At 45.6% G+C, this 25,908-nt stretch overlaps 1 long non-coding RNA gene across 1 annotated transcript in view; it reads right to left on the minus strand.

Annotated features, from left to right (window-relative positions):
- Positions 1-15,220: 15,220 nt before the first annotated feature.
- LOC140387223 (uncharacterized) overlaps positions 15,221-25,908 on the minus strand; it is a 56,914-nt gene continuing 46,226 nt past the window's right edge. The window contains exon 4 of the long non-coding RNA XR_011933787.1: positions 15,221-15,256. This is a non-coding gene — a long non-coding RNA (uncharacterized lncRNA). The remainder of the gene's footprint in view (positions 15,257-25,908) is intronic.

Below are 25,908 nucleotides of genomic sequence, written 5' to 3' on the forward strand. Positions count from 1 at the left end.
AATTTGTATCGGTCGTTATCTCTGCCAAATATTAAAGATGTTGGTTAGTCATGTTTCAACCTTCGATGTACTAAGTATAAGAGTTCTTCCTGAGAAGTTCCGTTGTTATCATGTTTTATGTTCATTTTTCACTTAATTTTCTTCATGGGCCCATAATCGGGACCTGCATATAAGGCACAAAGCTGATACAGGCTGCTTGTCAGGAACCTTCATCAGCAGGTGTTGTATTTTGGAGTGGAAACGCCAGCCTCTTAGACACCATATGGATCTTATAAATCGGTAGTTGAGTAAGGCAATTATGTGGCCGCCTAAAATGACGTTCGGCAGAGGACGCTGGGAAAAATGGTCAAGTTCAGGGACAAAAAAGCTGCAGCACTCAAAGAAACAAAAAGTTCCGGCCCAGGTTTTCTAAACTGTCCAGGAAAAAGACCATAACGAGGCCACCCCGGGACAATGGGCTTAACATGCAAATCTATTTTGTGGAGAAGACTTGGTGACGTCTGTTTACTTATTTGGAAAGGCCAACGTGCTTCGGACACCAGCGCACATGGCTAGTATGGACACTCCCCGCCCTCACGGTTGGTTTGACTTGATTGGACATAATCGATGTGACTGATCGAGTTCTGACCGACCGATTGGAAGTTCTTCTGGGAACGGCCAAAAAGGCGTGAAACTCCCGGCGATAAAAGGTGCTGCGCAAGAAGAAGCCAAACCACGGCATTGACGGAAGGACGAGAGCCAAGGACAACGATGGCCAGCAACAGACTATAAACACTGCCAGACGGGGGACTCCAGATGAAGGGCACATCTTTCCGGTACTTGCCAGTCACGTGAAAGTTAAGTTAAGGTCCAGTGCGGAATAGCTTTACAGTTCAACGTATCTGTGTGTCATTTACATAACCTTAACATTGTGTGACAGACAGAAGTCTGAGAACACACACAAACAGATTCAAAAAAGATTCTTCCCCGCTGTTACCAAACTCCTAAACGACCCTCTAATGAACTGACCTGACAAATACTACAGCCCTCTATGCTTCACCCGATGCCGGTGTCTGTGTGTTTGCATTGTGAATCTTGTGTTGCCCTTTTATTTCTTTTCTGTTTATCATGTGCGAAATGATCTGTTTGAGCTTCTCGCAGAAAAATACTTTTCACAGTCCGTTGGTACACGTGACAATAAACAAATCGAAATCCTATTGTTTGAAGCAACTTGTGGTCATTTGTCTGTCGTATATGGGTTAAAGACACACTGGTTCAGGCAGAACAATGAGAAGTTTAAGAGGTGATCTGATCGACCTATCAAGATATAAACAGTGAAGGGCAGGTTTGATACAGGTAAATTATGTCCACTTGTTCGGGACTCTAAAACGATGATCGTAGTCTAAAGATAGGGCCAAACCTTTCAGGAGTGATGTTCGGAAGAACCTTTTCACTGAGAGGTTGGTAGATGTATGTTGAACGCTTTTTGACAAACAGTAATTGAAGCGAGATGAGGTGCATGTTTTAGAGCTGTGATAGAGAGATTTGTTTTCCAGCAACCACATCAGGGATTTGAGCCAAAGGCATAACTATGGCATAAACTTTGTAATGAAAGGAACGGTTTCACTTTCTGCTGCTTACTGAATGTAATACATGGTCTATTGATCTGAAATCACTGAGTACCTGACACACACCTTGGTGAGAAACTGAAATCAGGCTGAGTCTGCAGAGAAGGTAGGGAATCTTGCCAAAGAAAGCACTCTCAAGCCGAGAAGGAAGGCGGAAGAAAACGAAAGCTGGCACTTTAGGAAGACATTATGTCGTCCTGGTATTTCTGTTTTAGTAATGCCCCATGTTCTGGGGAACAGTACCGTTATCAGCCAATTACATTCATACTTTGCATAGAATGAGGTGAATATGACCTCCAGTAGCAGTTAAGCAGAAAACGATACACATCCCGCAAATGGCCGTGTTAATGCAAACGTTTTAACTCACATTTTAAACTTCCCGTCTATATTGATAAAGGTGTTGGCCACATTAAGAATGGTTTGGTGTCCTCATTAAGACAACAGATTGACTGTACAAAAAAAATACATACACATACTGTCTGTGCAATTTCTGGGTTGCATCGTAGATCAGTACACTTTCTGCATTATTCATATTATCTTTTGCTTAACACCACTCTTCTCCCAGCTGCTTTTCAGCATGTGTGCATTGAGAGAGTGGGGCCAGTTAGAAAGGGGGGCAGGAGTGGTGAGGTTGAAAATGAATAATATAAGTGAATTATATTTTCTGACCCTGTATTTATTTATTTTTTAAATTTAGAGTATCCAATTCATTTTTTCCAATTAATGTGCAATTTAGCGTGGCCAATCCACCAACCCTGTACATCTTTTGGGTTGTGGCGGCGAAATCCACGCAAACATGGGGAGAATGTGCAACCTCCACACGGACAGTGACCCGGATCCGGGGTCGAACATTGTACCTCAAAGCCGTGAGGCAGCCATGCTAACCACTTGCGCCACCGTGCTGCCCAGATCCTATATTTTGAAATGAAAATATAACTTATGTTTGCAAGTTACAAACCTTGTGTCTGTAGCTTAATTGCCTCGACCAAGAATCTCAGGTATTTTATAAACCTTCATTGTGGCCTGTCTTGCATCTCCGGGTCATTTGAGATTGGAATTGGACCTCCCACTCACCCGGGATTTCGTGAAAAATGGCCGAATAACAGCTGCCTGTTAAAATATTCCGATGGATGTAACCAGATGCTTCATTTCTTCTCTTTCTCATACTTTTGTGTAGGTATTCTTCGTTTAGCGTCTTCTATCTGATTACATTAGAACTCTACAGAAAGTTCTATAAATGTTGTCAAAACCATTACAATCGGACAACCGCTTTTAAAATAAATGCAAGGGTTTGCAATATATGGAAGGCAGAAGTAACATTGCAAGTGCACGAAAAACGCAAACGGTCTGGTCTCAAATTTTGATCGTGAAATGGAGGTATCCTTTCGAAGATATATATGCCTCCTCTTCCTGGGCAACAGAGATTGCCAGAAATGCTGAGTTTTTCCGGCGGTCAATGTGCTTTTTAATAGATGGAGCATTATTCAATGCTGATCGGTTAGGCCTGTAAACGGATCCAACGACGTTTAATGGACTTCCATTTCATCTGCTTGGGTAGAATCAAGAGAAATATGTTGGTGACGACAATAAATCCCAGAATATAAGTTCTTAATCAGAAACGTGCCAAAATGTCGGTTGCTCCATCAACAATTTCTTCCCATTAACATAATAAAAGGCTTAATGGACATCAGAATAATGATGAGATATGAATGTCGACACCGAATTTAGATTGGTTTCGATGAAATATAAAGTGCCGCTACTCAAATACGCTGCAGGTTTTTTAAAAATTATTAGCAGCGCTCGCTATGAGGTGCACCATGAGCTGCAACACAAAAATGTTTAGTTTTTTTCTGTATTCATGGGCTGGTTAAAAAAATAATCGATTTGACAGAGATGAAATACTGAAGCATTCGCTTTCGGGCCATTTTCGTTAAATTGACGACGTCAACGTGCATATGAAAATTGTTTTCCTTTGCTGGCACTGCAGAAGGAAGTTTAGAAAGCAAATTACGAAAGGCCTCGGGGTTATTGATTTTAAGACAAGGCACCTAGGAAATTAAGAGGAGTGGGTATGTAAATACGTAGAAAATGTTGGTGCTTGCTCGCAGACGAAAAGGGAAAAAATGAATAAGCGTGTTCGTATATGCATGAAACTTGTTAGAAATGAATCGCAATATTAGTTCAATTTGATCAGTGTTTGGAAATTTTGCATTTGGAATGTCAGCAGCCGAATGGAAGCACCGACGCACATTTACATGCATACGCAGATTGGGACATAAACACACGCATACACCCCTTACCTGGTCACTTCAAATCTCGACAGCCCAATGCAATGTAGCGTATAATGGGGCTCTGATACAATATATTCCCTTCGAAATGGAGTATTTTCAGTCACCGGTTTATCAAGGGCAACAAAATACACATCATTCGTCATCATTTTGAAAAAATGTTATGTTCCAACTCCGTTAGTTGTGAAAAGTGACTTGCTGTGCATAATTTATCAAAGCACGAGGAAAGATCTTTCTCCCGTTTAATCCGCTTGCCAGATTTTCTCCAATAAATAGCACTTGAATATACCCAAATGTGAGGGCGAAACGGTAGCACAGTGATTAGCACTGTTCCTTCACAGTACCAGGGTCTCAGTTTCGATTCCGGCTTGGGTCACTGTCAGTGTGGAGCTGCACGTTCTCTCGTTGTCTGCTTGGGTTTCCTTCCCGTGCTCCGAATTTCCTCCCAGATATATCGAAAGGCGTGTTTGTTAGGCGAATTCTCCCTCAGTGTACACGAACAGGCGTTGACGTTCATTGCAGTGTTAATGTAACCTTAGTGAAGATTATTACTTGCATTTACGTCGACATATTAATTTGTCCTCCGTGTACCCGAACAGGCGCCGGAGTGTGGCGACTATGAGCTTTTCACTGTAACTAAATTACTGTGTTAATGTAAGCCTCCCGCTGACAATAATAAGATATTATTATTGGTAGTATTATTCATTGGATCTCTTTCAACGGTCGCTCTGACGTGTTGCATCGTCATTGCCTTTGACGTCACGACAGAGTAATATTGTCCAGATCTAATGCTGGCTGCCTTGCGCTTCACCGTCAGGTTATGAAAGTTAAATATGGTCAAATAGGTCGTGTTCCGGCGCCCATGGAGACCAAGGAATATGTTCCCTGCGATTAACCATTTTTGCCCCATAGATTGAGTACACCGGTAATTGAGGGCATGGTTTCCCTTCAACAAGTCAGTATAAAAATTCTGAACTGCTTCAAGTCAGGAAGGGTATCCCTTAAGGGAGAAACGCACCAGCGTTGTGACTTTGTGTATTTTGTAATAAACCTTTGCAATAAACCAGGCGTTTCTGCCTCTTTTCCGATGGAAATTGCACTGCGGACGAGGGTAAAGTGGAGCCGCCAAAAGGCATTGTGCACTATGCCGCCAGCCGAATTAATACATGCCAACCGAAGCGTCCACTTCGAATGCTGAGATGCCGCACATTGGGACATTTGAACAGTGTGGTGCCTGTACCGATGACTGAATCCAGAACGCCGAGTGGGTACGACATATTTTCTGTCTGATGCAATTGATGTAAATCGGGGGCAAACCGTTATCCGATTGACCACATTCGGGGGACCCACTTGTAGAACATAGAACATAGAACATTACAGCGCAGTACAGGCCCTTCGGCCCACGATGTTGCGCCGACCTGTGAAACCACTCTAAAGCCCATCTACACTTTTCCCTTATCATCCATATGTTTATCCAATGACCATTTGAATGCCCTTCGTGTTGGCGAGTCCACTACTGTTGCAGGCAGGGCATTCCACGCCTTTACTACTCTCTGAGTAAATAACCTACCTCTGACATCTGTCCTATATCTATCTCCCCTCAAGTTAAACCTATGTCCCCTCGTGCTAGACATCATCATCCTAGGAAAAAGGCTCTCACTGTCTACCCTATCCAATCCTCTGATCATCTTGTATGTCTCAATTAAGTCACCTCTTAACCTTCTTCCCTCTAACGAAAACAGCCTCAAGCCCCTCAGCCTTTCCTCATAAGATCTTCCCTCCACACCAGGCAACATACTGGTAAATATATTCTGCACCCTTTCCAATGCTTCCACATCCTTCCTATAATGCGGCGCCCAGAATTGCAAGCAATACTCCAAATGCGGCCGCGCCAGAGTTTTGTACAGCTGCAACATGATCTCATGGCTCCGAAACTCAATCCCTCTACCAATAAAAGCGAACACACCAGACGCCTTCTTAACAACCCCCTCAACCTGGGTGGCAACTTTCAGGGATCTATGTACATGAACACCGATATATCTCTGCTTATCCGCACTGCCAAGAATCTTACCATTAGCCCAGCACTCTGTCTTCCTGTTATTCCTTCCAAAATGAATCACCTCACACTTTTCTGCATTAAACTAAATTTGCCACCTCTCAGCCCAGCTCTGCAGCTTATCTATGTCCCTCTGGTACTTGTAACATCCTTCCGCTCTGTCCACAACTCCACCGACTTTAGTGTCATCTGCAAATTTACTCACCCATCATTCTGCGCCCTCCTCCAGGTCATTGAGAAAAATGACAAACAGCAGTGGCCCCAAAACAGATCATTGTGGTACACCACTAGTAACTGGACTCCGGTCTGAACATTTCCCATCAACCACCACCCTTTGTCTTCTTCCAGCCAGCCAATTTCTGATCCAAACTGCTAAATCACCCTGAATCCCATGCCTCCGTATTTTTTGCAGTTGCCTACCGTGGGGAACCTTATCAAACGCTTTACTGAAATCGATATACACCACATCAACTGCTTTACCCTCATCCACCTGTTTGGTCACCTTCTCAAAGAACTCAATAAAGTTTGTGAGGCACGACCTATATGCTCATCATAAGTTGCACCCAACCGGACAGGCCAGGCTCTAATTCCATTTCTGACTTGGTGGCCCTGGACCAGGCACATCGTAACACCCAGCCCCTGATAATGGCCTGCTGGTTCAGTTTTCACACAGCTTTGGAGGCACAAGGGGACTCCATAACCGACATTTTGGCGCGCTGAAGGACGCTTGTCACCTCACCTGATTTCGGGCCGCACTTCCAGTATCTCTACGGGACCATTTTATCCGCCGACACATAGACGCTGACACCCAGAGGGAACTCCACATGAACGTCTACTTAATCATCCAGCGGGCAGTAGTTAATGTCCTGAACCAGGTGTCCATGGACCGCGGTTTCTAAGAGTTGCAAGGCTCGGAGATCTGGAGCCTCATTCGTCGTGAATATGGACTTCTGCCTTGTCCGCTCCTGGCTAACCGGTCCCCCATATCGAGGACCTGTATGGCAAAGTCAGCGTTGAAAGAACGTTGACAATATTAGATATAGACCATGAATATCTTCAGCTGGCCCCAGGTCCAGGCAGTCGGACCTTCGTCTTGTGAACAATCACACATGATTTTACAGAACAATTCCGAGTTCCATAACTTGTGTAATTTTCCAACGGATGATGGAAAACAGCTTGTGGGACGACAACAGGTTTCGCAAAACCTGACCACCATCATCTGGCGTTTTGAACAGGCTGGCATCAGAGTCAACAGAGAGAACTTCGTTTTCAAAGCCCCTGAAGTCATATTTTTAGCGTCCGGGCGCTACAGTCACGGTCTTCACTCAGTGGACGGCAATGTGCGGAGCAACCAGAAGCCTCATATTCCTACAGGTCCGATCGAGCTCCACTCTTTCTTTGGGCTCATACGTTACTTGGGGAAATACATCCCCAACTAAACCACGCTACGCAGCCCGCTCCAGAAATTGTTGAATAAAGGACACCAGTCTATTTGTCCCAACATCCCCCGCCCCCCCCCCCCCCCCCCCGCGCCCCCAATACTACAGCAGAAGGTGATCCAAAAGGCCAAGCCACGGTTGTTATCCGCGACGCTACTTGACACACTTCGACTCAGAAATAAGCCATAGTTTAATGTGCAAAGCTTCCACTTATGGTGTTCTGGCCTAGTCCCGTACTGCGGCCGCCGACGGTTCGGAGTGACCAATCATTTTCACGTCTCGCGACCGAACATAACTGTGCCCAAAGCGAAAGGATGCGTCTGACTCTCAGATGTTCCTCCAGTGTGTGTGCTGTCATGCATTCAGCGTATCTCCAGACCACAAGCCTCTGTTCAGGCTGTCGGTAGAGGATCAGGTGATACCCCCTGTCGCATCCGCCGGAATACAGCCGTGGTCTTCCCTCCTATCACCGTACACTTTATACACTAGATTACTACCCCGGCATGCGGATTGCGATTGCTCACACGTTGATCCCCCTCTACTTCCACAAGACCACAGAAGTAATAGCGGCACTCCAATTCATGGTGTCTTTTCTGGTTAAGGTAGCTCCCATTAAAGAGTGGGCACAGCTAAACCTGAAGTTACCCAGGTCCGACAGATGGTCCAGCACAGGAGCCAACACAGAGCCCTGCAGGGCGATTTGCGGGCGATACGACAAACCTTTGGAGCACAATGTAGGGGACGGTGTTTTGTTGTGGGGGGTATGGGTTGTCATCCCAGTACGTGACCGGGCTCTTACAGTACAAGACATCCACACCTGGAGGTATCCAAGATGCAGATGCTTGTCCTCATCTCGAGTTGGCGGCACGTGATAGACTCGAACATCGAGAAGGTGGTCCAGCGCTTTGCGCTTGCCAGGAACACCAGAAGGCTATACCTGCTGCTCCGATAGACATTTTGGGAGAACGTTAGTCGCACGGCCACCGGGAAGTCATTGGCGAATTCCAGGGAGCGGCTTTCCTCACCATGGTGCCCGTCCACTCAAAGTGGCTCGAGATCCAGAAGGTGCAGAGCGTGACCAAAAAGACAACCATGGACAGACTCCAGTGCATTTTCTATATCCAAGGAATACCCGGCGTCCTGATGTCCACTAACGGTGCAGCGTTCACCAGGAGGAAGATTAAGTCGTTAGTGGCCTCGAATTGAAATCGACACTTGCAGACTGCCCCATATCTCCCGGCCTCAAATGTGTTAGCCGACCGGGAAGATCCAAACTTCAAAAGCGTCATGAAGAGACAGACCACCGGATAATGGGATATCCAATTGGCCCAATTCCTTTTCAGTCAGCAGACGAACACACATGCCACCACAGGAGTGACATGGGCGAAGCTGCTGATACGACGCTGGCTCAGGACTCCGCTCGGCCTCATCATTCTGAACATATGTGCTCGGATGCGGCAGCGCCAAGACCGCTCCGTGAAAGACGCTATTCGGCACCTGCAGTTCATGAACTTAAGTCAGGAGACGCAGTGTTCGTTGGTAATTTTGCTGCTGGCGCCACATGGAAGCAAGGCGTGGTGTTCTGCTCGACTGGTCCGATTTCCTATTCGGTCCAGGCACAGGGACATGAAGCCAGCCACCACTGAACGTCATCCACCGCCGGGCGCAGGGCCTCCTTTACAGGCTCACAGGCTCAGAGCGTAAATCTGTGTCCGCATGCGGTCTCCGCCGTTGGCTAGATCGCCCCAGAGTTCCGCCCAGTTCGCAAACCCGATCGTCGTCAGTTCCGCCTGTCGAGACCCAGGAGGATGACACTCCCGCCGCCTCCTTCTAACCCTCCGATACCGAGTCTGATATTGGCAAAGGACCGTCCGACGTATTCGTCCAGCCCCGTCCGGCAACAACGATTTGAAAGGCGACACCACTTCTGCCTTGACGCTCCACTCGAAAACGATGGTCCCCCGTGCGCTACGCTACTCCAGGACTTGTCTCATCGACGCCGCACCATTGTTTACTCAGCAACGATAAGGAAGACATGGTAGATGGCATGGACGTTTCTGTAGACTTGGCGAGGTGGGGGCAGAAGTGTTCCGACCCCTTGAATTTCATGGACTATGCTCTATACGATTATTCCCTCAACCCGGTATTTGGCGTTCGGGGTTTGCACTTAAGAAGGGGAATCTTCACAGTAGAAAAAAAGTGACCTGTGTTCAGGTCAGGAAGGGTGGCCCTTCGGGTAGAGGGGTTGTAGATTTGTGAGTTTGTGCAATAAAATTGTCTTCCTTCCTGCCATTCCGTGTATTCCTGCGTCTGTCCCATTGGACAGTACAGGTTCAATCATTCTGGCGGCAAGGATTGAGGAAAAAACTGAAGTCCACTGCAATTTGAAACATTGGTATGTGACGCATTCAACAATTTTTTAACGACAATTGACCTGGACTCATTTTACAGATGATTTGATGAGAATAATTTCGGTAATGATATTTATTTTCGGTACACATTCTGGAATGCTCTGGCCGCTTGGATTCTGTTTTTCTGCTGGCAGCGGGACACTGCCCGCTGGATTCTAGACAGTGTGGTGTGGCGCCGATGGAAAAGCCCACGGATAATCATCGAGAAGGTAGAATCCGGCCGCTCCTGAACGACGTGTGGCCTAGATAAACTCGCACCGAAGGATCATGCTGATGATGTATGACAGACAAGCTACTCTCGGGGTATGTAGAATAATAATAGCAATCAAATTTATGGTGATAAAAGTATGACAGGGGATGTGGCCTCGACATCCTGGGTTAGTGCGTGATCACTTCCAGCCCGAATTCACCCGGAGTGGCGACACAATTGAAATTAGCAACTCATTCTTAGAAAAGTCCGGAAGACCAACAGCTGCAGTCACTATGCTTGTAAATTTACTGTTAATCAAGAAGTGGAACTATAATTCAATAGGCAGCAGATGCAAATGTGAAGAAGATTATCTAATGTTTAACGCCACCTCCTCCCACACTTTTCGTTAGCACCACACTGTATTCATACAAGGGGCATACAGTGAGGGCAAAGAGGGATGGAAAAAAACATCTAACGAAGAGATAATGGTTAAAAGTTTTTCTGTCAGGTGGATGTCTTTCAGACTCAATATATTCCTCGAGGTCTCCAGCTGGGTTAGATCTTTGCTTGCAATCTCTGATTGGTTTCATTGTTAATTCGTCTACATCTCAAGTTTTCTCTGTAGATTTAGAAAACGTCGACACAAACCCAATTTAGTAGAAAAAGCAATAGAGATGGCAACTCAGAGCGTCTCCCATCGGCGTTCAGGACCTTCCACTTTCTTTTCTGGTTGCACTGAATATCTTTCACCTGACTTAAGCGAATCACTGCCTGTTTCCAAGCAGAATAATGGTTTTGTCCAATCCATTGTCCACCAGCCAAGCAATGAAAACCAATCCCTCCGATTTCTCAGTTGGCAGCTAGTCTGCGATTATTCTGTGGAAAGAAATCTACATCTTCATGGTACAATATAGAATTTTCCAACTTTTGACTCCTGGCATCCTCTGCTCACCTTAAAGCTATATGTCAATTTAATAGCCATGGCTCGGGGCGGCACGGTGGCGCTGTGCTTCGTACTGACACTTCCTTGCACCAAGGACCGGTGTTCCACGCAAAGCACAGGTTACTGTCCGTTTGGTACTTGCACATTCACCCCGTGGCTGCGTGGGGATCGAGCATAGAACTTAAAAATATGTGCAGGGTTTGTGAATTGGCACTTAATTGGAAAATATATCCCTGGGTCAAAATATCATAACTGCAATGTAAATGAAATGGAAAATAAGCGAATCATTAGGGAAGGTGCTTCGTATATTAAGAGAGGAAATAATTTTACACATGTCGGAACATCAGAACTGAATGGCTCTTCCGATTACCTTTAACCAAATGCATAAACTTTTTTTCAAATGCATAACCTTTGTTTCTGCACAATGAACTGTTTAGATATAATTGTCAGAGTTCTATGCAATTTAGATATTAAATGATAATTTATTCATTGGACAAAGTGAAAATTGAGGTAGCTTGGGAAATAGAAAATCTAGCTTTCGAACAACTGCAGGCATTATCTCGAAGCATATTCTATGGTCAGAATTTGTGTACCTGTAATTGGTTAAAGTTACAGACACTCAATCCTTCTGGAGGTCTTCTGTAATGTAACAGTTCGTTCGTTCGTGTGTGTTTCATTTCTTTATGCACTGTTGTCTGACAATTGTGTTTTTGACAGAATTCTTTGCTTTGATGGCCAGTTCTCCGAAAGGAAAATATTTAATATAGACCATACCATCATCTTTCTGCTCAATTATTCTTTCTATGTACAGCAGGAATCAGAAGTAATTGTTATGTTCGATGTCATTTGAATCAACTTCTCTTCGTCAATCTTATCAACCTCATAAAAATTGAGAGATACATATTCGCTTAGGATGTCTGTGGAACGGTGTATTTTTAACTTTATTTCATGAAAACTAAATTTCCTTTGAAAGATGGTAAAATTTGGGGTAACTCCTGGTTAATACATAAAACACCCTCATTAATTAAATGTTAATTCATGCGGCGGAAGATTATGTTTATCGCAGCTCTAAATGCACCCCTAAACCACTGCAGATCAGAATTGAGGTTGAATTCGACTATTTTGTCAGGATTACATGCAATGAGTATCTCCTGGGAATGTTCATCGCGTTTGGATGCGGCACTGCTGAAAGAAGCACAGGAAATATTTTTGGCTTCCCACAGAATTCCGGAAGGTCTAAGTCCAAATAAGTCAACTGTTTATCCCTCTCCATCTGCGAAGATATACACAATGAGATATCACTACATTTCTTTTGCAAACGACGGCATTGGCAAGGATAATCTTTCTCCACCTCAGACTTTGTTCAAAGACATTATGGTGCACATTGCGGTGTCTATCTGGATTCGGAAAACACTTTGGAGAGATCAATCTTCTCCAAACTATTCGAATCTTACTTGCTTCACTTTAATACAAACTCACAACTGATGTGGGAAAATGTTGTTTGAAGCGCTGAAAATATCAAGATACACGTTGTATATATTGGCCTGTTCGTTACCAATAGGTTCGCCATCTGAATGTAAGCTCTTGGCAGGAATTACATCAGCCGCTGCAAATTGCCGTGAATTAATACGTCAGACGAACGTCGAGGTCGCTCCAGAGTATATTTCAGCAGGGACGGCTGTTGACCCATCTGCCATTGCACCATTTGACACGAACAGAGCAAAATTATGTGTCCAAACCTATATTGATGGAACGTTCCTGAAATACAATTGTTGCTGTTGGAATCTAGAATGTAGAAATGTCCACGTTTCAATCAGATTTTGGGTGCATGCATTTTTCCTGTCTTAAATTGTGGATGAAAATGTAATTATGTTGTACATGTGGTCAAATGTTTTGGCGCTTCACCAATTCAGAAAGGTGTTTATTACACTTACGCTATTATGTCAAGTCAATATAAAGGCGATATTCATGATCCCCAGTGCATTTTACAAGAACTATTCATCATGTCTTTCCTGTTTGGATTTCTCACTCTTTTCTAACATGCTGCCTGTACATTTATCAGTCACCGCGGTGTCAATTATGCCTTTAAAGATGACTGCCCAAACATTACAATGCAACTAGTCTGTGTGTCACAATGACAAAAAATGACGATTCCAACATGTAATACAGCAATATAGTTCGAGTCATTGGTCCTAATTACTGCCGCGAATTAATGATCGAGTCAATGAAAGACCATCCCAGATATCGAGTTCTGAAAAAGTTATCAACCGATAGTTTCCAACTGGCTCAGTTAAAAAAAAAACTTCGAGTCCTAGAGTTCAACATTTTAGGTTTTATTTACTAAAGCAAGACACGATGAACTATGCAATACCTGAATTTACTGTTTCATCAAGGACACGTCATGAACTCGAAAACTGCCAATGGGTCAACTACTGCACAACGATGTTCATGCTCCGGTTGCGACTTCCCCACACAAATTATATTCTTCCTGGAAGGTGGGGACCTGAGCTTCACATCATAATAATACAGTTGTGGCCTCGTCAGTGATTTTTTTTACAATTGCAATATTGTATTCTTACTTTTAGATTTCGTATCCCTGCCAACGAAGTTGAACATTAGCTCTGCTTTCTTTAAAACCTGAGCTGCTTGAACCACTGCCTTCTCGGACCTGTATACCTGTCCACCATGATCTCTTACTTTATGATATTCCTAATTATTTTGTATTCACTCAAACCATTTGACCTTCATCAACGCATGACCTCACACGTCTCTGTGTTAAATACCACCTGCCACTTTACCGCCCACGCCACAATCTATAGTATTTTGGCGAGCGTAACTGCCAGTATGCTGTTTGCAATTTGGAAAATCAGGAAATGTTCCTATTATTGAATCTGTTCTAATTCTATTGAGTTGGTCTGTGTTGCTGGTCATTTGAAATGTTGAACTATTGTTCCATCATCTCTTCATTCTTTGACCATTTTGGAAAGAGTAACTGCGGCTTTTCTGCTAAACTCAAATGCTTTGCTTTCGATTTCCATTCAAATCATGCCGAGTGCTTTCCTCCACTCCAGGACCTATTTTGAACTGAATGGACTATTTTACAACTTTGCAATATTTCGACGCAGAGAAAATGCTGTCCACCCATGAACACCCCCGGTCTTAGAGTTCGATACCCCAAGCCAAATAAGAAACTATACCAAAGAATCTAGTGCATGAGCACTCAATTTATTCTCACCGCCTGGTCAGGCCTCAACAATAGCTAAAATGCTTCTCCAGACTATAACTTTAACAAAAGGCTTGATTAATTTAGAATAACATTTCATTAAGGCAAATGAAAAGAAAACAACGTTTCCAATTTTACTTCAGCCGACACAATCTGATTACAAACAGTTCCTTCGGCTTAATACACGAGTTCCATGAAACCAGGTTGCACATGAAATTAAAACCCTTGTTCCGCTTGCACAAACAGGCAAAGGTAATACTTGTGAAGTCAATCTTTTATTCGGTTAGGGATATTTGTTCAGATTTCTTTTAAAATTCTACATCTAGCAATTTTACCAACCTCGCAGGTCGATTCCACCCTGTAACTTTCCAAATCAGCATTTATTGTTTATCTCGTTCCACACTCTGATCAGCTCTTCAAGCAAACGTTGTGCCCTGAGCTGTCCTCCATTAAATCAATTATCGTTATTATGTCTGATTGTCAACGTCCTTTTATACAAACGGACAACGCTATGCCATGCACCTGCAACTAACCTTCCACTGACAAATAAATAGGTCATCAAGCCCTGTGGTGGGCTTATGGCTGGTCAAACAAGATTGTCCCGAATGATATGTATCTTTAGTGAATCATCTTGTCTCAACCGGGAAATCCTGGGTATTCGCAATAACACGGTTAAGTGTAAGCGGGACAAGAGGGATGCAAGCGTATTCCTCTGAGTGTAATGAAAGCAGTCTTTTCTTTCATCATGTTTAACGCCTAATGTTCCAGCACATATTGGACCCCATTTCAGGACCAAAGTTTTAAAGAGCTCCCTGTCACGACACAAGCCATAGTGTGATTTGCTTGTCATTAATAACCTCTGCAATTGCATAATTATGGATTCCAGCACAATGTCTCCGATTTACCTCCTATTCGACCCTCTTCAGATGTCTGCATGTTAAGTCCAGGATATTTTTTTTCAATGTTCAATTGCACGCATGTATCTGCTGTGTTCATTGATATCACTTTAGTTTGTTACTTTTAAGATGGAAGAATAAGGAATATAACAATTATTTCGTGGTACCTGCTGATTCGAGGAGCTGGGTCAACTTCACGATCACTGTTAGAAAAGATAAAGAGGCCGTGTCAAATTGTCCATTAATTGACGCATGTGGTACATGTTGAATAGAATGCGACAAACAACGCTAAAATGGATATCTCGGATCAGATAACACCTTACATCTACACGTGGTGCAACCAGCATGTCATAAATGGAAAGCACACCTGAAGCCGCACAATTTGGTTCCGCAGAATTGGGAATATGCCGGCAGCAACAGGCACAACGATATATTGATCAGTGCAGATGAAGTCAGTTTTATCCACCGTCTGTATTTAAGCCCCATGGCATGACTGGAGTTTTCTCACAAATAAGATGTTCAGAACGACTCGTTTTGCACATGACAAATATAAATTAAATCAAGAAGATTTATTTTTTTACTGATCTCTCGCAGAATGATACCCGGGGATGGCACGCCGAACTATGAAATAGTAAGACTGCTGTAGCACATAAATACAGTAGTTAGTTCATTAATGTTTGTATCAGCTTTCTGTAAAAGGAACGAAATCAGTCCCTGTAACAGTTTTAAATGACAGGATATGTCCGATGGGTACTACAAAGATGTACGGACCAAAGGCATTGAGATCACCATAAAATCGTTTATATAGAGACTGATTAAAAATGACTTATTTGGCTTCATTTACGTTGTGTTCGCCAGACCAAGCGACAGGGAAAGCCCGCCCCCCACCACACCAGGGGATGAATGTAGGACCGTCCTCTCAAGAGAGTTGAAGGATAAGTGAGATGAGACAAAGTCAAACACAAAAGCGGCGGTGAAGTGTGCGTTGGCGAAAGCTCTGGCAAGCATGCAGATAGGCCTGGACAAAGCCGAAAAGTGACTGGAGGCTCAGGAGACAACTAATACAGGTCTGAAAGGGCTGGAAAAGACCTGGGCGACCGAAGCGTCGCCCCGGAATAGATGGTAGCAAGGCGGGGCGCGACACAGGGCAGCACGGTAGCCTTGTGGATAGCACAATTGCTCCACAGCTCCAGGGTCCCAGGTTCGATTCTGGATTGGGTCACTGTCTGAGCGGAGTCTGCACATCCTCCCCGTGTGTGCGTGGGTTTCCACCGGGTGCTCCGGTTTCCTCCCACAGTCCAAAGATGTGCGGGTTAGGTGGATTGGCCATGATAAATTGCCCTTAGTGTCCAAAATTGCCCTTAGTGTTGGGTGGGGTTACTGGGTTATGGGGATAGGGTGGCGGTGTTGACCTTGGGTAGGGTGCTCTTTCCAAGAGCCGGTGCAGACTCCATGGGCTGAATGGCCTCCTTCTGCTCTGTAAATTCTATGATAACAAGGCAGCTTCAGAAGAAAGGTTGAGGATCAGGAAATCCGGTCGAGGCGGCAGAACCTCCATATCATGCGCCTACCGAGCGGGTTGGAAATTAGGAAGCCCACAGACAATGTGGCCCAATCACTGGGTAAGCTGGAGGGAAGGGACAGCTCCGACAACCCACCAGAAACCGAGAGGGCTCTCCAGTCGCTCCGTCTAAAGTCCAAAACTAGTGAACAACTAAGGGCGATAATTGCAAAATAAACCGGTCCAGGGCCGTGGTAGAATCCTGCGATGGTCCAGGAGTCCCACACCTACAGCTGAGAATGCCACAACATCAGGATCTAACAGGACATTGGGGCTGACCTGGCCAAGTGCCGGGCCGAATTTAACAAAGCAAAGGTCCCGTTGTGTTGAAACGGCGTAGGATTCGGAACGCTGAACCCAGCCAAGCACCTGGTCACGTAGCAAGTCAGGGAACGCATTTTCATGTTACCTGCTGATGCTGACACTTTTGTCGCAGAGGACGTCCGGGAGATATGGTTGCAGGGCCAACGATGAAGAGCCCGCAAAGTACCAACTAAAAAAGTTTCTCCCCCTTTTACAATCTGTGCAGCCTACATTAGACAATTACCACAGCGACTACTTTACGCCCGAGAACACTGTCTGGATTTAGAGATTGTGTGATAACAGAGGGAACGGAGATAGAAATACAGCTATGCACAAGGTAAGGTGGGGGAATTGCGGGAAAAGAGCTCAGAGATCGGCAAATGGGAGGAAGTGCACCAAATCCTGAGTGGGGGATAACTATACTTGCGAGGTTGCTCGCACTGGTATTCATGAGGAAGATAGAGACAGTAGCGCGTCCCCCTCAACGAGGACGTTGGCTGGCAGAGGGAAGGGGTAGATAGCGGACCTGGAGGTGTAGGGGAAGGGAGTGGGAGGGGTGGTAACCATTGGATGAGTGGTGGTACGGGGGGTGGGGGGGAACGAGGGGCGCAGGGAAAGACACCATAAGGGAGAATAAGTGATGGCGGAGGGCATTTGATTGGCTACAGCAGGCCACACGTGGCCACTTGGAGCACAATTTCCCTGCAAGCCTCCAGTTGGGAATGACCATGGACAAAGACAAACAACGCAATTCAGGGGCTCATCCACGCAGTCAACAACAGTTGGCGGCCATGTTGGATACTCCTTGGTAAAAGGAAAACCACGGAATGCAGTGGCCTGACTTCACGGAGAGAAAAGCGACCGCGGCAATTTTCGACAGCCACGTAACAAACGGAGTTCAGAGCAGCGTCCAACAGGCAAGGATGGTTGATCTCACAGGGCGGGGACGTGGACGGGCACCGGGGGCGGGGGGGGCGGGGGAAAAGGAAACCCACAAGGATAGTCTCCTGGCACGTCAGCGGACTTAACGGCCCAGTTATAAGATCCAGAGACATGGCTAACGTGAAAAACACGAAAGAAGACACAGTCTTCCTCCAAGAGACGCACCTGGGGGAGAAGGACGGACTACGGGTAAGGAAGTGGTGGGCGGGACAGATTTACCATTCCTGCTACGGAACAAAGACCAGGTGGTAGCCATTTCCTGAAATAACAGAACGATGTTTACGGCGACCAATGTGGTTACTGACCCAGAGGAACGGTGTACCTTGGTGAACGGTGTCCCGTCCGGGACACCGGTTGTCATCTGTAACTTGTCTGCTCCCAACTGGAATGACGCGGGGTTTATGCAGAAGACCACGACGTACATTTCCTACATATATACGCATCTACTGACAATGGGGGTTGTGGGATGGGTGGGACTTTAACTACGTATAGGACCCGCGGGCGGGTCACTTAGCCTATCCAAATCCCTCTGCAGGCTTCCAGTATCCTCTGCACTTTTTGCTTCACCACTCATCTTAGTCTCGTCTGCAAACTTGGACAAATTTCCCTTGGTCCCCAACTCCAAATCATCTATGTAAATTGTGAACAACTGTGGGCCCAACCCTGATCCCTGAGGGACACACTAGCTACTGATTGCCAACCAGAGAATCACCCATTAATCCCCCACTCTTTGCTTTCTATTAATTAACCAATCCTCTATCCATGCATCTTTTTCTTATGCAGCAACCTTTTGTGTGGGTGTGGGTTTGGAGACGGGCCGAGCCTAAGTCCCCCCCCCCCCCCCCCCCCCGCCCCCGGAGGTTGGACACGGCTTTTTGCGAGAAAATATCACATGCCAGAGACGAGTACATTACTCATAACCAGAATGCGGCGGTCCGGTCTGGGTGGCACTGAAGGTTTGGTCACAAGATAAACGATCGTTTTTAAAGCACAAAGGTAGAGGAAGGAGAGGGCGACAAGGCATCAGGTACCGGACATCATACTGGACGTGGACCAATTATATTCTGAGGCCGAGACCGGAGAGCTCCTTGTGGAGAAGAAAAAACTATTGATGGATTTTGATCTGTTCTCGACGAGGAATGCAGTGCACCAACTCCGCCAGGCACTGGGGGCCGTGTACGTGCCAAAGACAAGTCTAGCCGCTTGCTCGCTCACCAGCTGAGACAGCAGGAAGTCACGGGGGAAGTAGTACTGTTCAGGGACAGCAGACGCAAATTAGTACTGGAACTGGACAAGGGCGACAAGGCCTTTGAGACATTCTCCAAGGGGCTGTACACCAGTAATCCCCCAGTTAGTGACTCTAGGATGAAGCAGGTCCTTCATGGATTGGCCATGTTATATCTGGGTGAGTACAGGAAACTGGGCCTGGAAACACCATTAGAACTGGGATGGACATAGAGAGCATTAGCTCCAACCAGGTGGGGAAGGCACAGGGACCAGATGGTTTCTCAGCGGGCCTTTGCTAAGAATTAGCAAAACCACTGGACCCAGACTTGCAGGAAATGTTCACATACTAGTTGGCGAGTGGAACACTGCCGCCCACGCTAGCAGAAGCCTCAATCACGCGGACACCTTCAAAAGACAAATATCCAAGAGAATGCGGTTCCTACAGACCCATATCACTGCTTAACGTCGAACCCAAATTACTGGCCAATATCTTGGCCAGAAGGCTGGATAATTACATTCCAGAGGTGGTTCCGGAAGACCAGATCGGCTTTGTCTTGGGGAACATCAGGCGCCTGCTGAGAGTCATACAGAAGTACCTCATTGATGTACTGGAGCAGTTCGGCCATGGAACAGGGTTTGCCACCTGGGTGAAAGTCATGAGCAACGCTACCAGGGCGAGCGTACATGCATACACCACCAGCTCTAAGTAATTCCAGCTGCATAGGAGCACAAGGCAGGGATGTCCATCACCCGTGCAGCTGTTCGCATTATCAATCGAACTACTGGCGATTGCGCTCAGGACGGCAAAGAATTGCAAAGGGATCTGGAGAGGAGGTCGAGAGTGCAGACTGTTGCTCAATGCAGAGGGTCTAAACTTCTTTTTCTCGAGCATGCGAAGCAGCATGGAAGGAATCATGGTGTTCTTGAAAGAGTTTGGAACCGTTTCAGACTACAAACATAGCCTGGGCAGAAATGCGATCTTCTCGAGAACCCGCAAGTGTAAGAGTAGAGCTCGAGGGGCTGTCGCTTAAACATCCCCGGCACAAATTCCGCCAACTGGGGTTCCAGATCGCTCACGAGTAGACCGGGAGTTGTATGCGGAACCTGGCCAGCGTGACGGAGGAAAATAAAAATGAGACATGCAGAGATGGAACACACTCCCTGATCAAAATGAACGGAATACCCAGCATTCTCTTCCTATTTCGAATGATCCGGAACTCTCTCCCAAAGGCCTTATTCAATTCCCTGGACAAACTGATTATGGCGGTTGTATGGGGAAGGGGTGCGGTGAGTGGGGAATGCAAGGATTCCAAAGAGAATAGTGCTGAGAATGAGATCCACGTGTGGCCTAGCCATCCCAAATATACAATGTTACTACTGGGCAGCGACCGCAGAACATAAGAACATAAGAACTAGGAGCAGGAGTAGGCCATCTGGCCCCTCGACCCTGCTCCACCATTCAATGAGATCATGGCTGATGTTTTGTGGACTCAGCTCCACTTTCCGGCCCGAACACCATAACCCTTAATCCCTTTATTCTTCAAAAAACTGTCTATCTTTATCTTAAAAACATTTAATGAAGGAGCCTCTACTGCTTCACTGGGCAAGGAATTCCATAGATTCACAACCCTTTGGGTGAAGACGTTCCTCCTAAACTCAGTCCTAAATCTACTTCCCCTTATTTTGAGGCTATGCCCCCTAGTTCTGCTTTCACCTACCAGTGGAAACAACCTGCCCGTATCTATCCTATCTATTCCCTTCATAATCTTATATGTTTCTATAAGATCCCCCCCTCATCCTTCTAAATTCCAACGAGTACAGTCCCAGTCTACTCAACCTCTCCTCGTAATCCAACCCCTTCAGATCTGGGATTAACCTAGTGAATCTCCTCTGCACACCCTCCACTGCCAGTACGTCCTTTCTCAAGTAAGGAGACCAAAACTGAACAAAATACTCCAGGTGTGGCCTCACTAACACCTTATACAATTGCAACAGAACCTCCCTAGTCTTAAACTCCATCCCTCTAGCAATGAAGGACAAAATTCCATTTGCCATCTTAATGACCTGTTGCACCTGTAAACCAACCTTTTGCGACTCATGCACTCGCACACCCAGGTCTCTCTGCACAGCAGCATGTTTTAATATTTTATCATTTAAATAATAATCCCTTTTGCTGTTATTCCTACCAAAATGGATAAACTCGCATTTGTCAACATTGTATTCCATCTGCCAGACACTAGCCCATTCACTTAGCCTATCCAAATCCCTCTGCAGACTTCCAGTATCCACTGCACTTTTTGCTTTACCACTTATCTTAGTGTCGTCTGCAAACTTGGACACATTGCCCTTGGTCCCCAACTCCAAATCATCTATGTAAATTGTGAACAGCTGTGGGCCCAACACTGATCCCTGAGGGACACCACTAGCTACTGATTGCCAACCAGAGAAACACCCATTAATCACCACTCTTTGCTTTCTATTAATTACCCAATCCTCTATCCATGCTACTACTTTCCCCTTAATGCCATGCATCTTTATCTTATGCACAACCTTTTGTGTGGCACCGTGTCAAAGGCTTTCTGGATATCCAGATATACCACATCCATTGGCTCACCGTTATCTACCGCACTGTTAATGTCCTCAAAAATTCCACTAATTTAGTTTGGCACGACCTGCCCTTTATGAACCCATGCTGCGTCTGCCCAATGGGACAATTTCCATCCAGATGCCTCGCTATTTCTTCCTTGATGATAGATTCCATCATCTTCCCTACTACCGAAGTTAAGCTCACTGGCCTATAATTACCCACTTTCTGCCTACCTCCTTTTTTAAACAGTGGTATCACGTTTGCTAATTTCAAATGCGCCGGGACCACACCAGAGTCCAGTAAATTTTGGTAAATTATCACTAGTGCATTTGCAATTTCCCTAGCCATCTCTTTTAGCACTATGGGATGCATTGCATCAGGTCCAGGAGACTTGTCTACCTTTGGCCACAATAGCTTGCCCATCACTACCTCCTTGGTGATAACAAACCTCTCAAGTTCCTCACCTGTCATAGCCCCATTTTCATCAGTCCCTGGCATGTTATTTGTGTCTTCCACTGTGAAGACCGACCAAAAATGCTGTTCAGTTCCTCAGCCAGTTCCTCATCTCCCATTATTAAATCTCCCTTCTCACCCTCTAAAGGAACAATATTTACCTTAGCCACTCTTTTTTGTTTTATGTATTTGTAGAAACTTTTACTATCTGTTTTTATATTCTGAGCAAGTTTACTCTCATAATCTATCTTACTCTTTTTTATAGCTTTGTTTAGTAGCTTTCTGTTGCCCCTAAAGATTTCCCAGTACTCGAGTCTCCCACTGATCTTTGCTACTTTGTATGATTTTTCCTTCAATTTGATACTCTCCCTTATTTCCTTAGATATCCACGGTCGATTTTCCATCTTTTTACCATCCTTCCTTTTTGTTGGTCTAAACCTTTGCTGAGCACTGTGAATAATCACTTGGAAGGTTCTCCACTGTTCCTCAACTGTTTCACTAGAAAGTCTTTGCTCCCAGTCTACCTGAGCGAGTTCTTCTCTCATCCGATTGTAATCTCCTTTGTTTAAGCACAAAACACTAGTGCTTGATTTTACCTTCTCACCCTCCATCTGTATTTTAAATTCCACCATATTGTGATCGCTCCTTCCGAGAGGATCCCTAACTATGAGATCATTAAGCAATCCTGTCTCATTACACAGGACCAGATCTAGGACCGCTTGTTCCCTCGTCGGTTCCATTACATACTGTTCTAGGAAACTATCGCTGATACATTCTATAAACTCCTCCTCAAGGCTGCCTTGACCGACTTGGTTAAACTAATCAACATGCAGATTAAAATCCCCCATGATTGTTGGACAGGTGTTGGATTTGGAGGGAGGAGAGCACTTTGGGGACAGTGACTAAAATTCGGTGACGTTTACGTTAATGATGGAAAGGGATAAGGAGACACCGCAGGGCAAGAGTTATAGCTGGGGGAAGGGCAATTATCATTCCATTAGACGTGACCTGGGGGGGGGGGGGGGGGCGGGGGGGGGGGGGATAAGGTGGAGAAGTAGGCTGCAAGTGTTGGGCACACTGGACAAGTGGGGCTTGTTCAAGGATCAGCTACTGCGTGTTCTTGATAAGTATGTACCGGTCAGGCAGGGAGGAAGGCGTCCAGCGAGGGAACCGTGGTTTACCAAGGAAGTGGAATCTATTGTTAAGAGGAAGAAGGAGGCCTATGTGAAGATGAGGTGTGAAGTTTCGGTTGGGGCAATGGAGAGTTACAAGGTAGCGAGGAAGGATCTAAAGAGAGAGCTAAGACGAGCAAGGAGGGGACATGAGAAGTATTTGGCAGGAAGGATCAAGGAAAATACAAAAGCTTTCTATAGGTATGTCAGGAATAAGCGAATGACTAGGGAAAGAGTAGGACCAGTCAAGGACAGGGATGGGAAATTGTGTGTGGAGTCTGAAGAGATAGGCGAGATACTAAATGAATATTTTTCGTCAGTATTCACTCAGGAAAAAGATAATGTTGTTGAGGAGAATGCTGAGCCCCAGACTAATAGAATAGATGGCATTGAGGTACGTAGGGAGGAGGTGTTGGCAATTCTGGACAGGCTGAAAATAGATAAGTCCCCGGGACCTGATGGGATTTATCCTAGGATTCTCTGGGAGGCCAGGGAAGAGATTGCTGGACCTTTGGCTTTGATTTTTATGTCATCATTGGCTACAGGAATAGTGCCAGAGGACTGGAGGACAGCAAATGTGGTCCCTTTGTTCAAAAAGCGGAGCAGAGACAACCCCGGCAACTATAGACCGGTGAGCCTCACGTCTGTAGTGGGTAAAGTCTTGGAGGGGATTATAAGAGACAAGATTTATAATCATCTAGATATGAATAATATGATCAGGGATAGTCAGCATGGCTTTGTGAAGAGTAGGTCATGCCTCACAAACCTTATTGAGTTCTTTGCGATGCTGACTGAACACAGGTAGATGAGGGTAGAGCAGTTGATGTGGTGTATATGGATTTCAGCAAAGCGTTTGATAAGGTTCCCCACGGTAGGCTATTGCAGGAAATACGGAGGCTGGGGATTGAGGGTGATTTAGAGATGTGGATCAGAAATTGGCTAGCTGAAAGAAGACAGAGGGTGGTGGTTGATGGGAAATGTTCAGAATGGAGTACAGTCACAAGTGGAGTACCACAAGGATCTGTTCTTGGGCCGTTGCTGTTTGTCATTTTTATCAATGACCAAGAGGAAGGCGCAGAAGGGTGGGTGAGTAAATTTGCAGACGATACTAAAGTCGTGGTGTTGTCGATAGTGTGGAAGGATGTAGCAGGTTACAGAGGGATATCGATAAGCTGCAGAGCTGGGCTGAGAGGTGGAAAATGGAGTTTAATGTAGAGAAGTGTGTGGTGATTCACTTTGGAAGGAATAACAGGAATGCTAAATATTTGGCTCATGGTAAAGTTCTTGAAAGTGTGGATGAGCAGAGGGATCTAGGTGTCCATGTACATAGATCCCTGAAAGTTGCCACCCAGGTTGATAGGGTTGTGAAGAGGGCCTATGGAGTGTTGGCCTTTATTGGTCGAGTGATTGAGTTCCGGAGTCGGGAGGTCATGTTGCAGCTGTACAGAACTCTGGTACGGCCGCATTTTGAGTATTGCGTACAGTTCTGGTCACCGCATTACAGGAAGGATGTGGAGGCTTTGGAGCGGGTGCAGAGGAGATTTACCAGGATGTTGCCTGGTATGGAGGGAAAATCTCATGAGGAAATGCTGATGGACTTGAGGTTGTTTTCGTTGGAGAGAAGAAGGTTAAGAGGAGACTTAATAGAGGCATACACAATGATCAGGGGGTTGGATAGGGTGGACAGTGAGAGCCTTCTCCCGCGGATGGAAATGGCTGGCACGAGGGGACATAACTTTAAACTGAGGGGTAATAGATATAGGACAGAGGTCAGAGGTAGGTTCTTTACGCAAATTGTAGTGAGGCCGTGGAATGCCCTACCTGCTAAAGTAGTGAACTCGCCAACATTGAGGGCATTTAAAAGTTTATTGGATAAACATATGGATGATAATGGCATAGTGTAGGTTAGATGGCTTTTGTTTCGGTGCAACATCGTGGGCCGAAGGGCCTGTACTGCGCTGTATTGTTCTATGTTCTATGTTCTACTCTGACTAGCTCGTGGCAGAAAGAGCAAAAGGATGGATAAAGGAGCCAGAGGCTGAGTGGATGCTCAAAGGTGGGCTCCTCCAGATGTATATCTCCCCGGGACCTAACCACGGTGGCACTCCCATCCCCACCTAATAACTGTTCAACGAGACCACTATTGGTAGCAACAGTCCAGTAGTGGAATCAACTGCTACAGCATTTCGAGTTAACTAAGGTGTTCGATAAAGCCCCATCTGCAACAGCGCCGGGTTCACGTCGGCGACCATGGACGCCTCCTTGAAAAGGAAGAGTCAGGATTGGGGGATGTTGACAGTTCGGGACAAACAACAGGGTAACAACGCTCGAAGAGCTGACAGAACTATTCCAGCAGAGGTGGTGTGTCTAACGAACTTAGATACCTACAAATCATCCAAGGAAAAGACGTAAGGATGTACCCACGGCCAACACGACACTCACTGCCAGAAGACCTGTTGGACGCGGACATCTTAGGGAAAAAAAACACAGGGTGACATGTACAGACGACTGCTAGGGGGCCCAACATCCAACTGGATGAGACAAGTTAGAAGTGGGATGAGGACTTGGGTTTGAAATAGTGTGGGGCCTCTGGACGGAAGCACTGTACAG

This window comes from Scyliorhinus torazame, chromosome 12 (assembly GCF_047496885.1).
Source record: "Scyliorhinus torazame isolate Kashiwa2021f chromosome 12, sScyTor2.1, whole genome shotgun sequence".
Taxonomy (NCBI): Eukaryota; Metazoa; Chordata; class Chondrichthyes; order Carcharhiniformes; family Scyliorhinidae; genus Scyliorhinus; species Scyliorhinus torazame.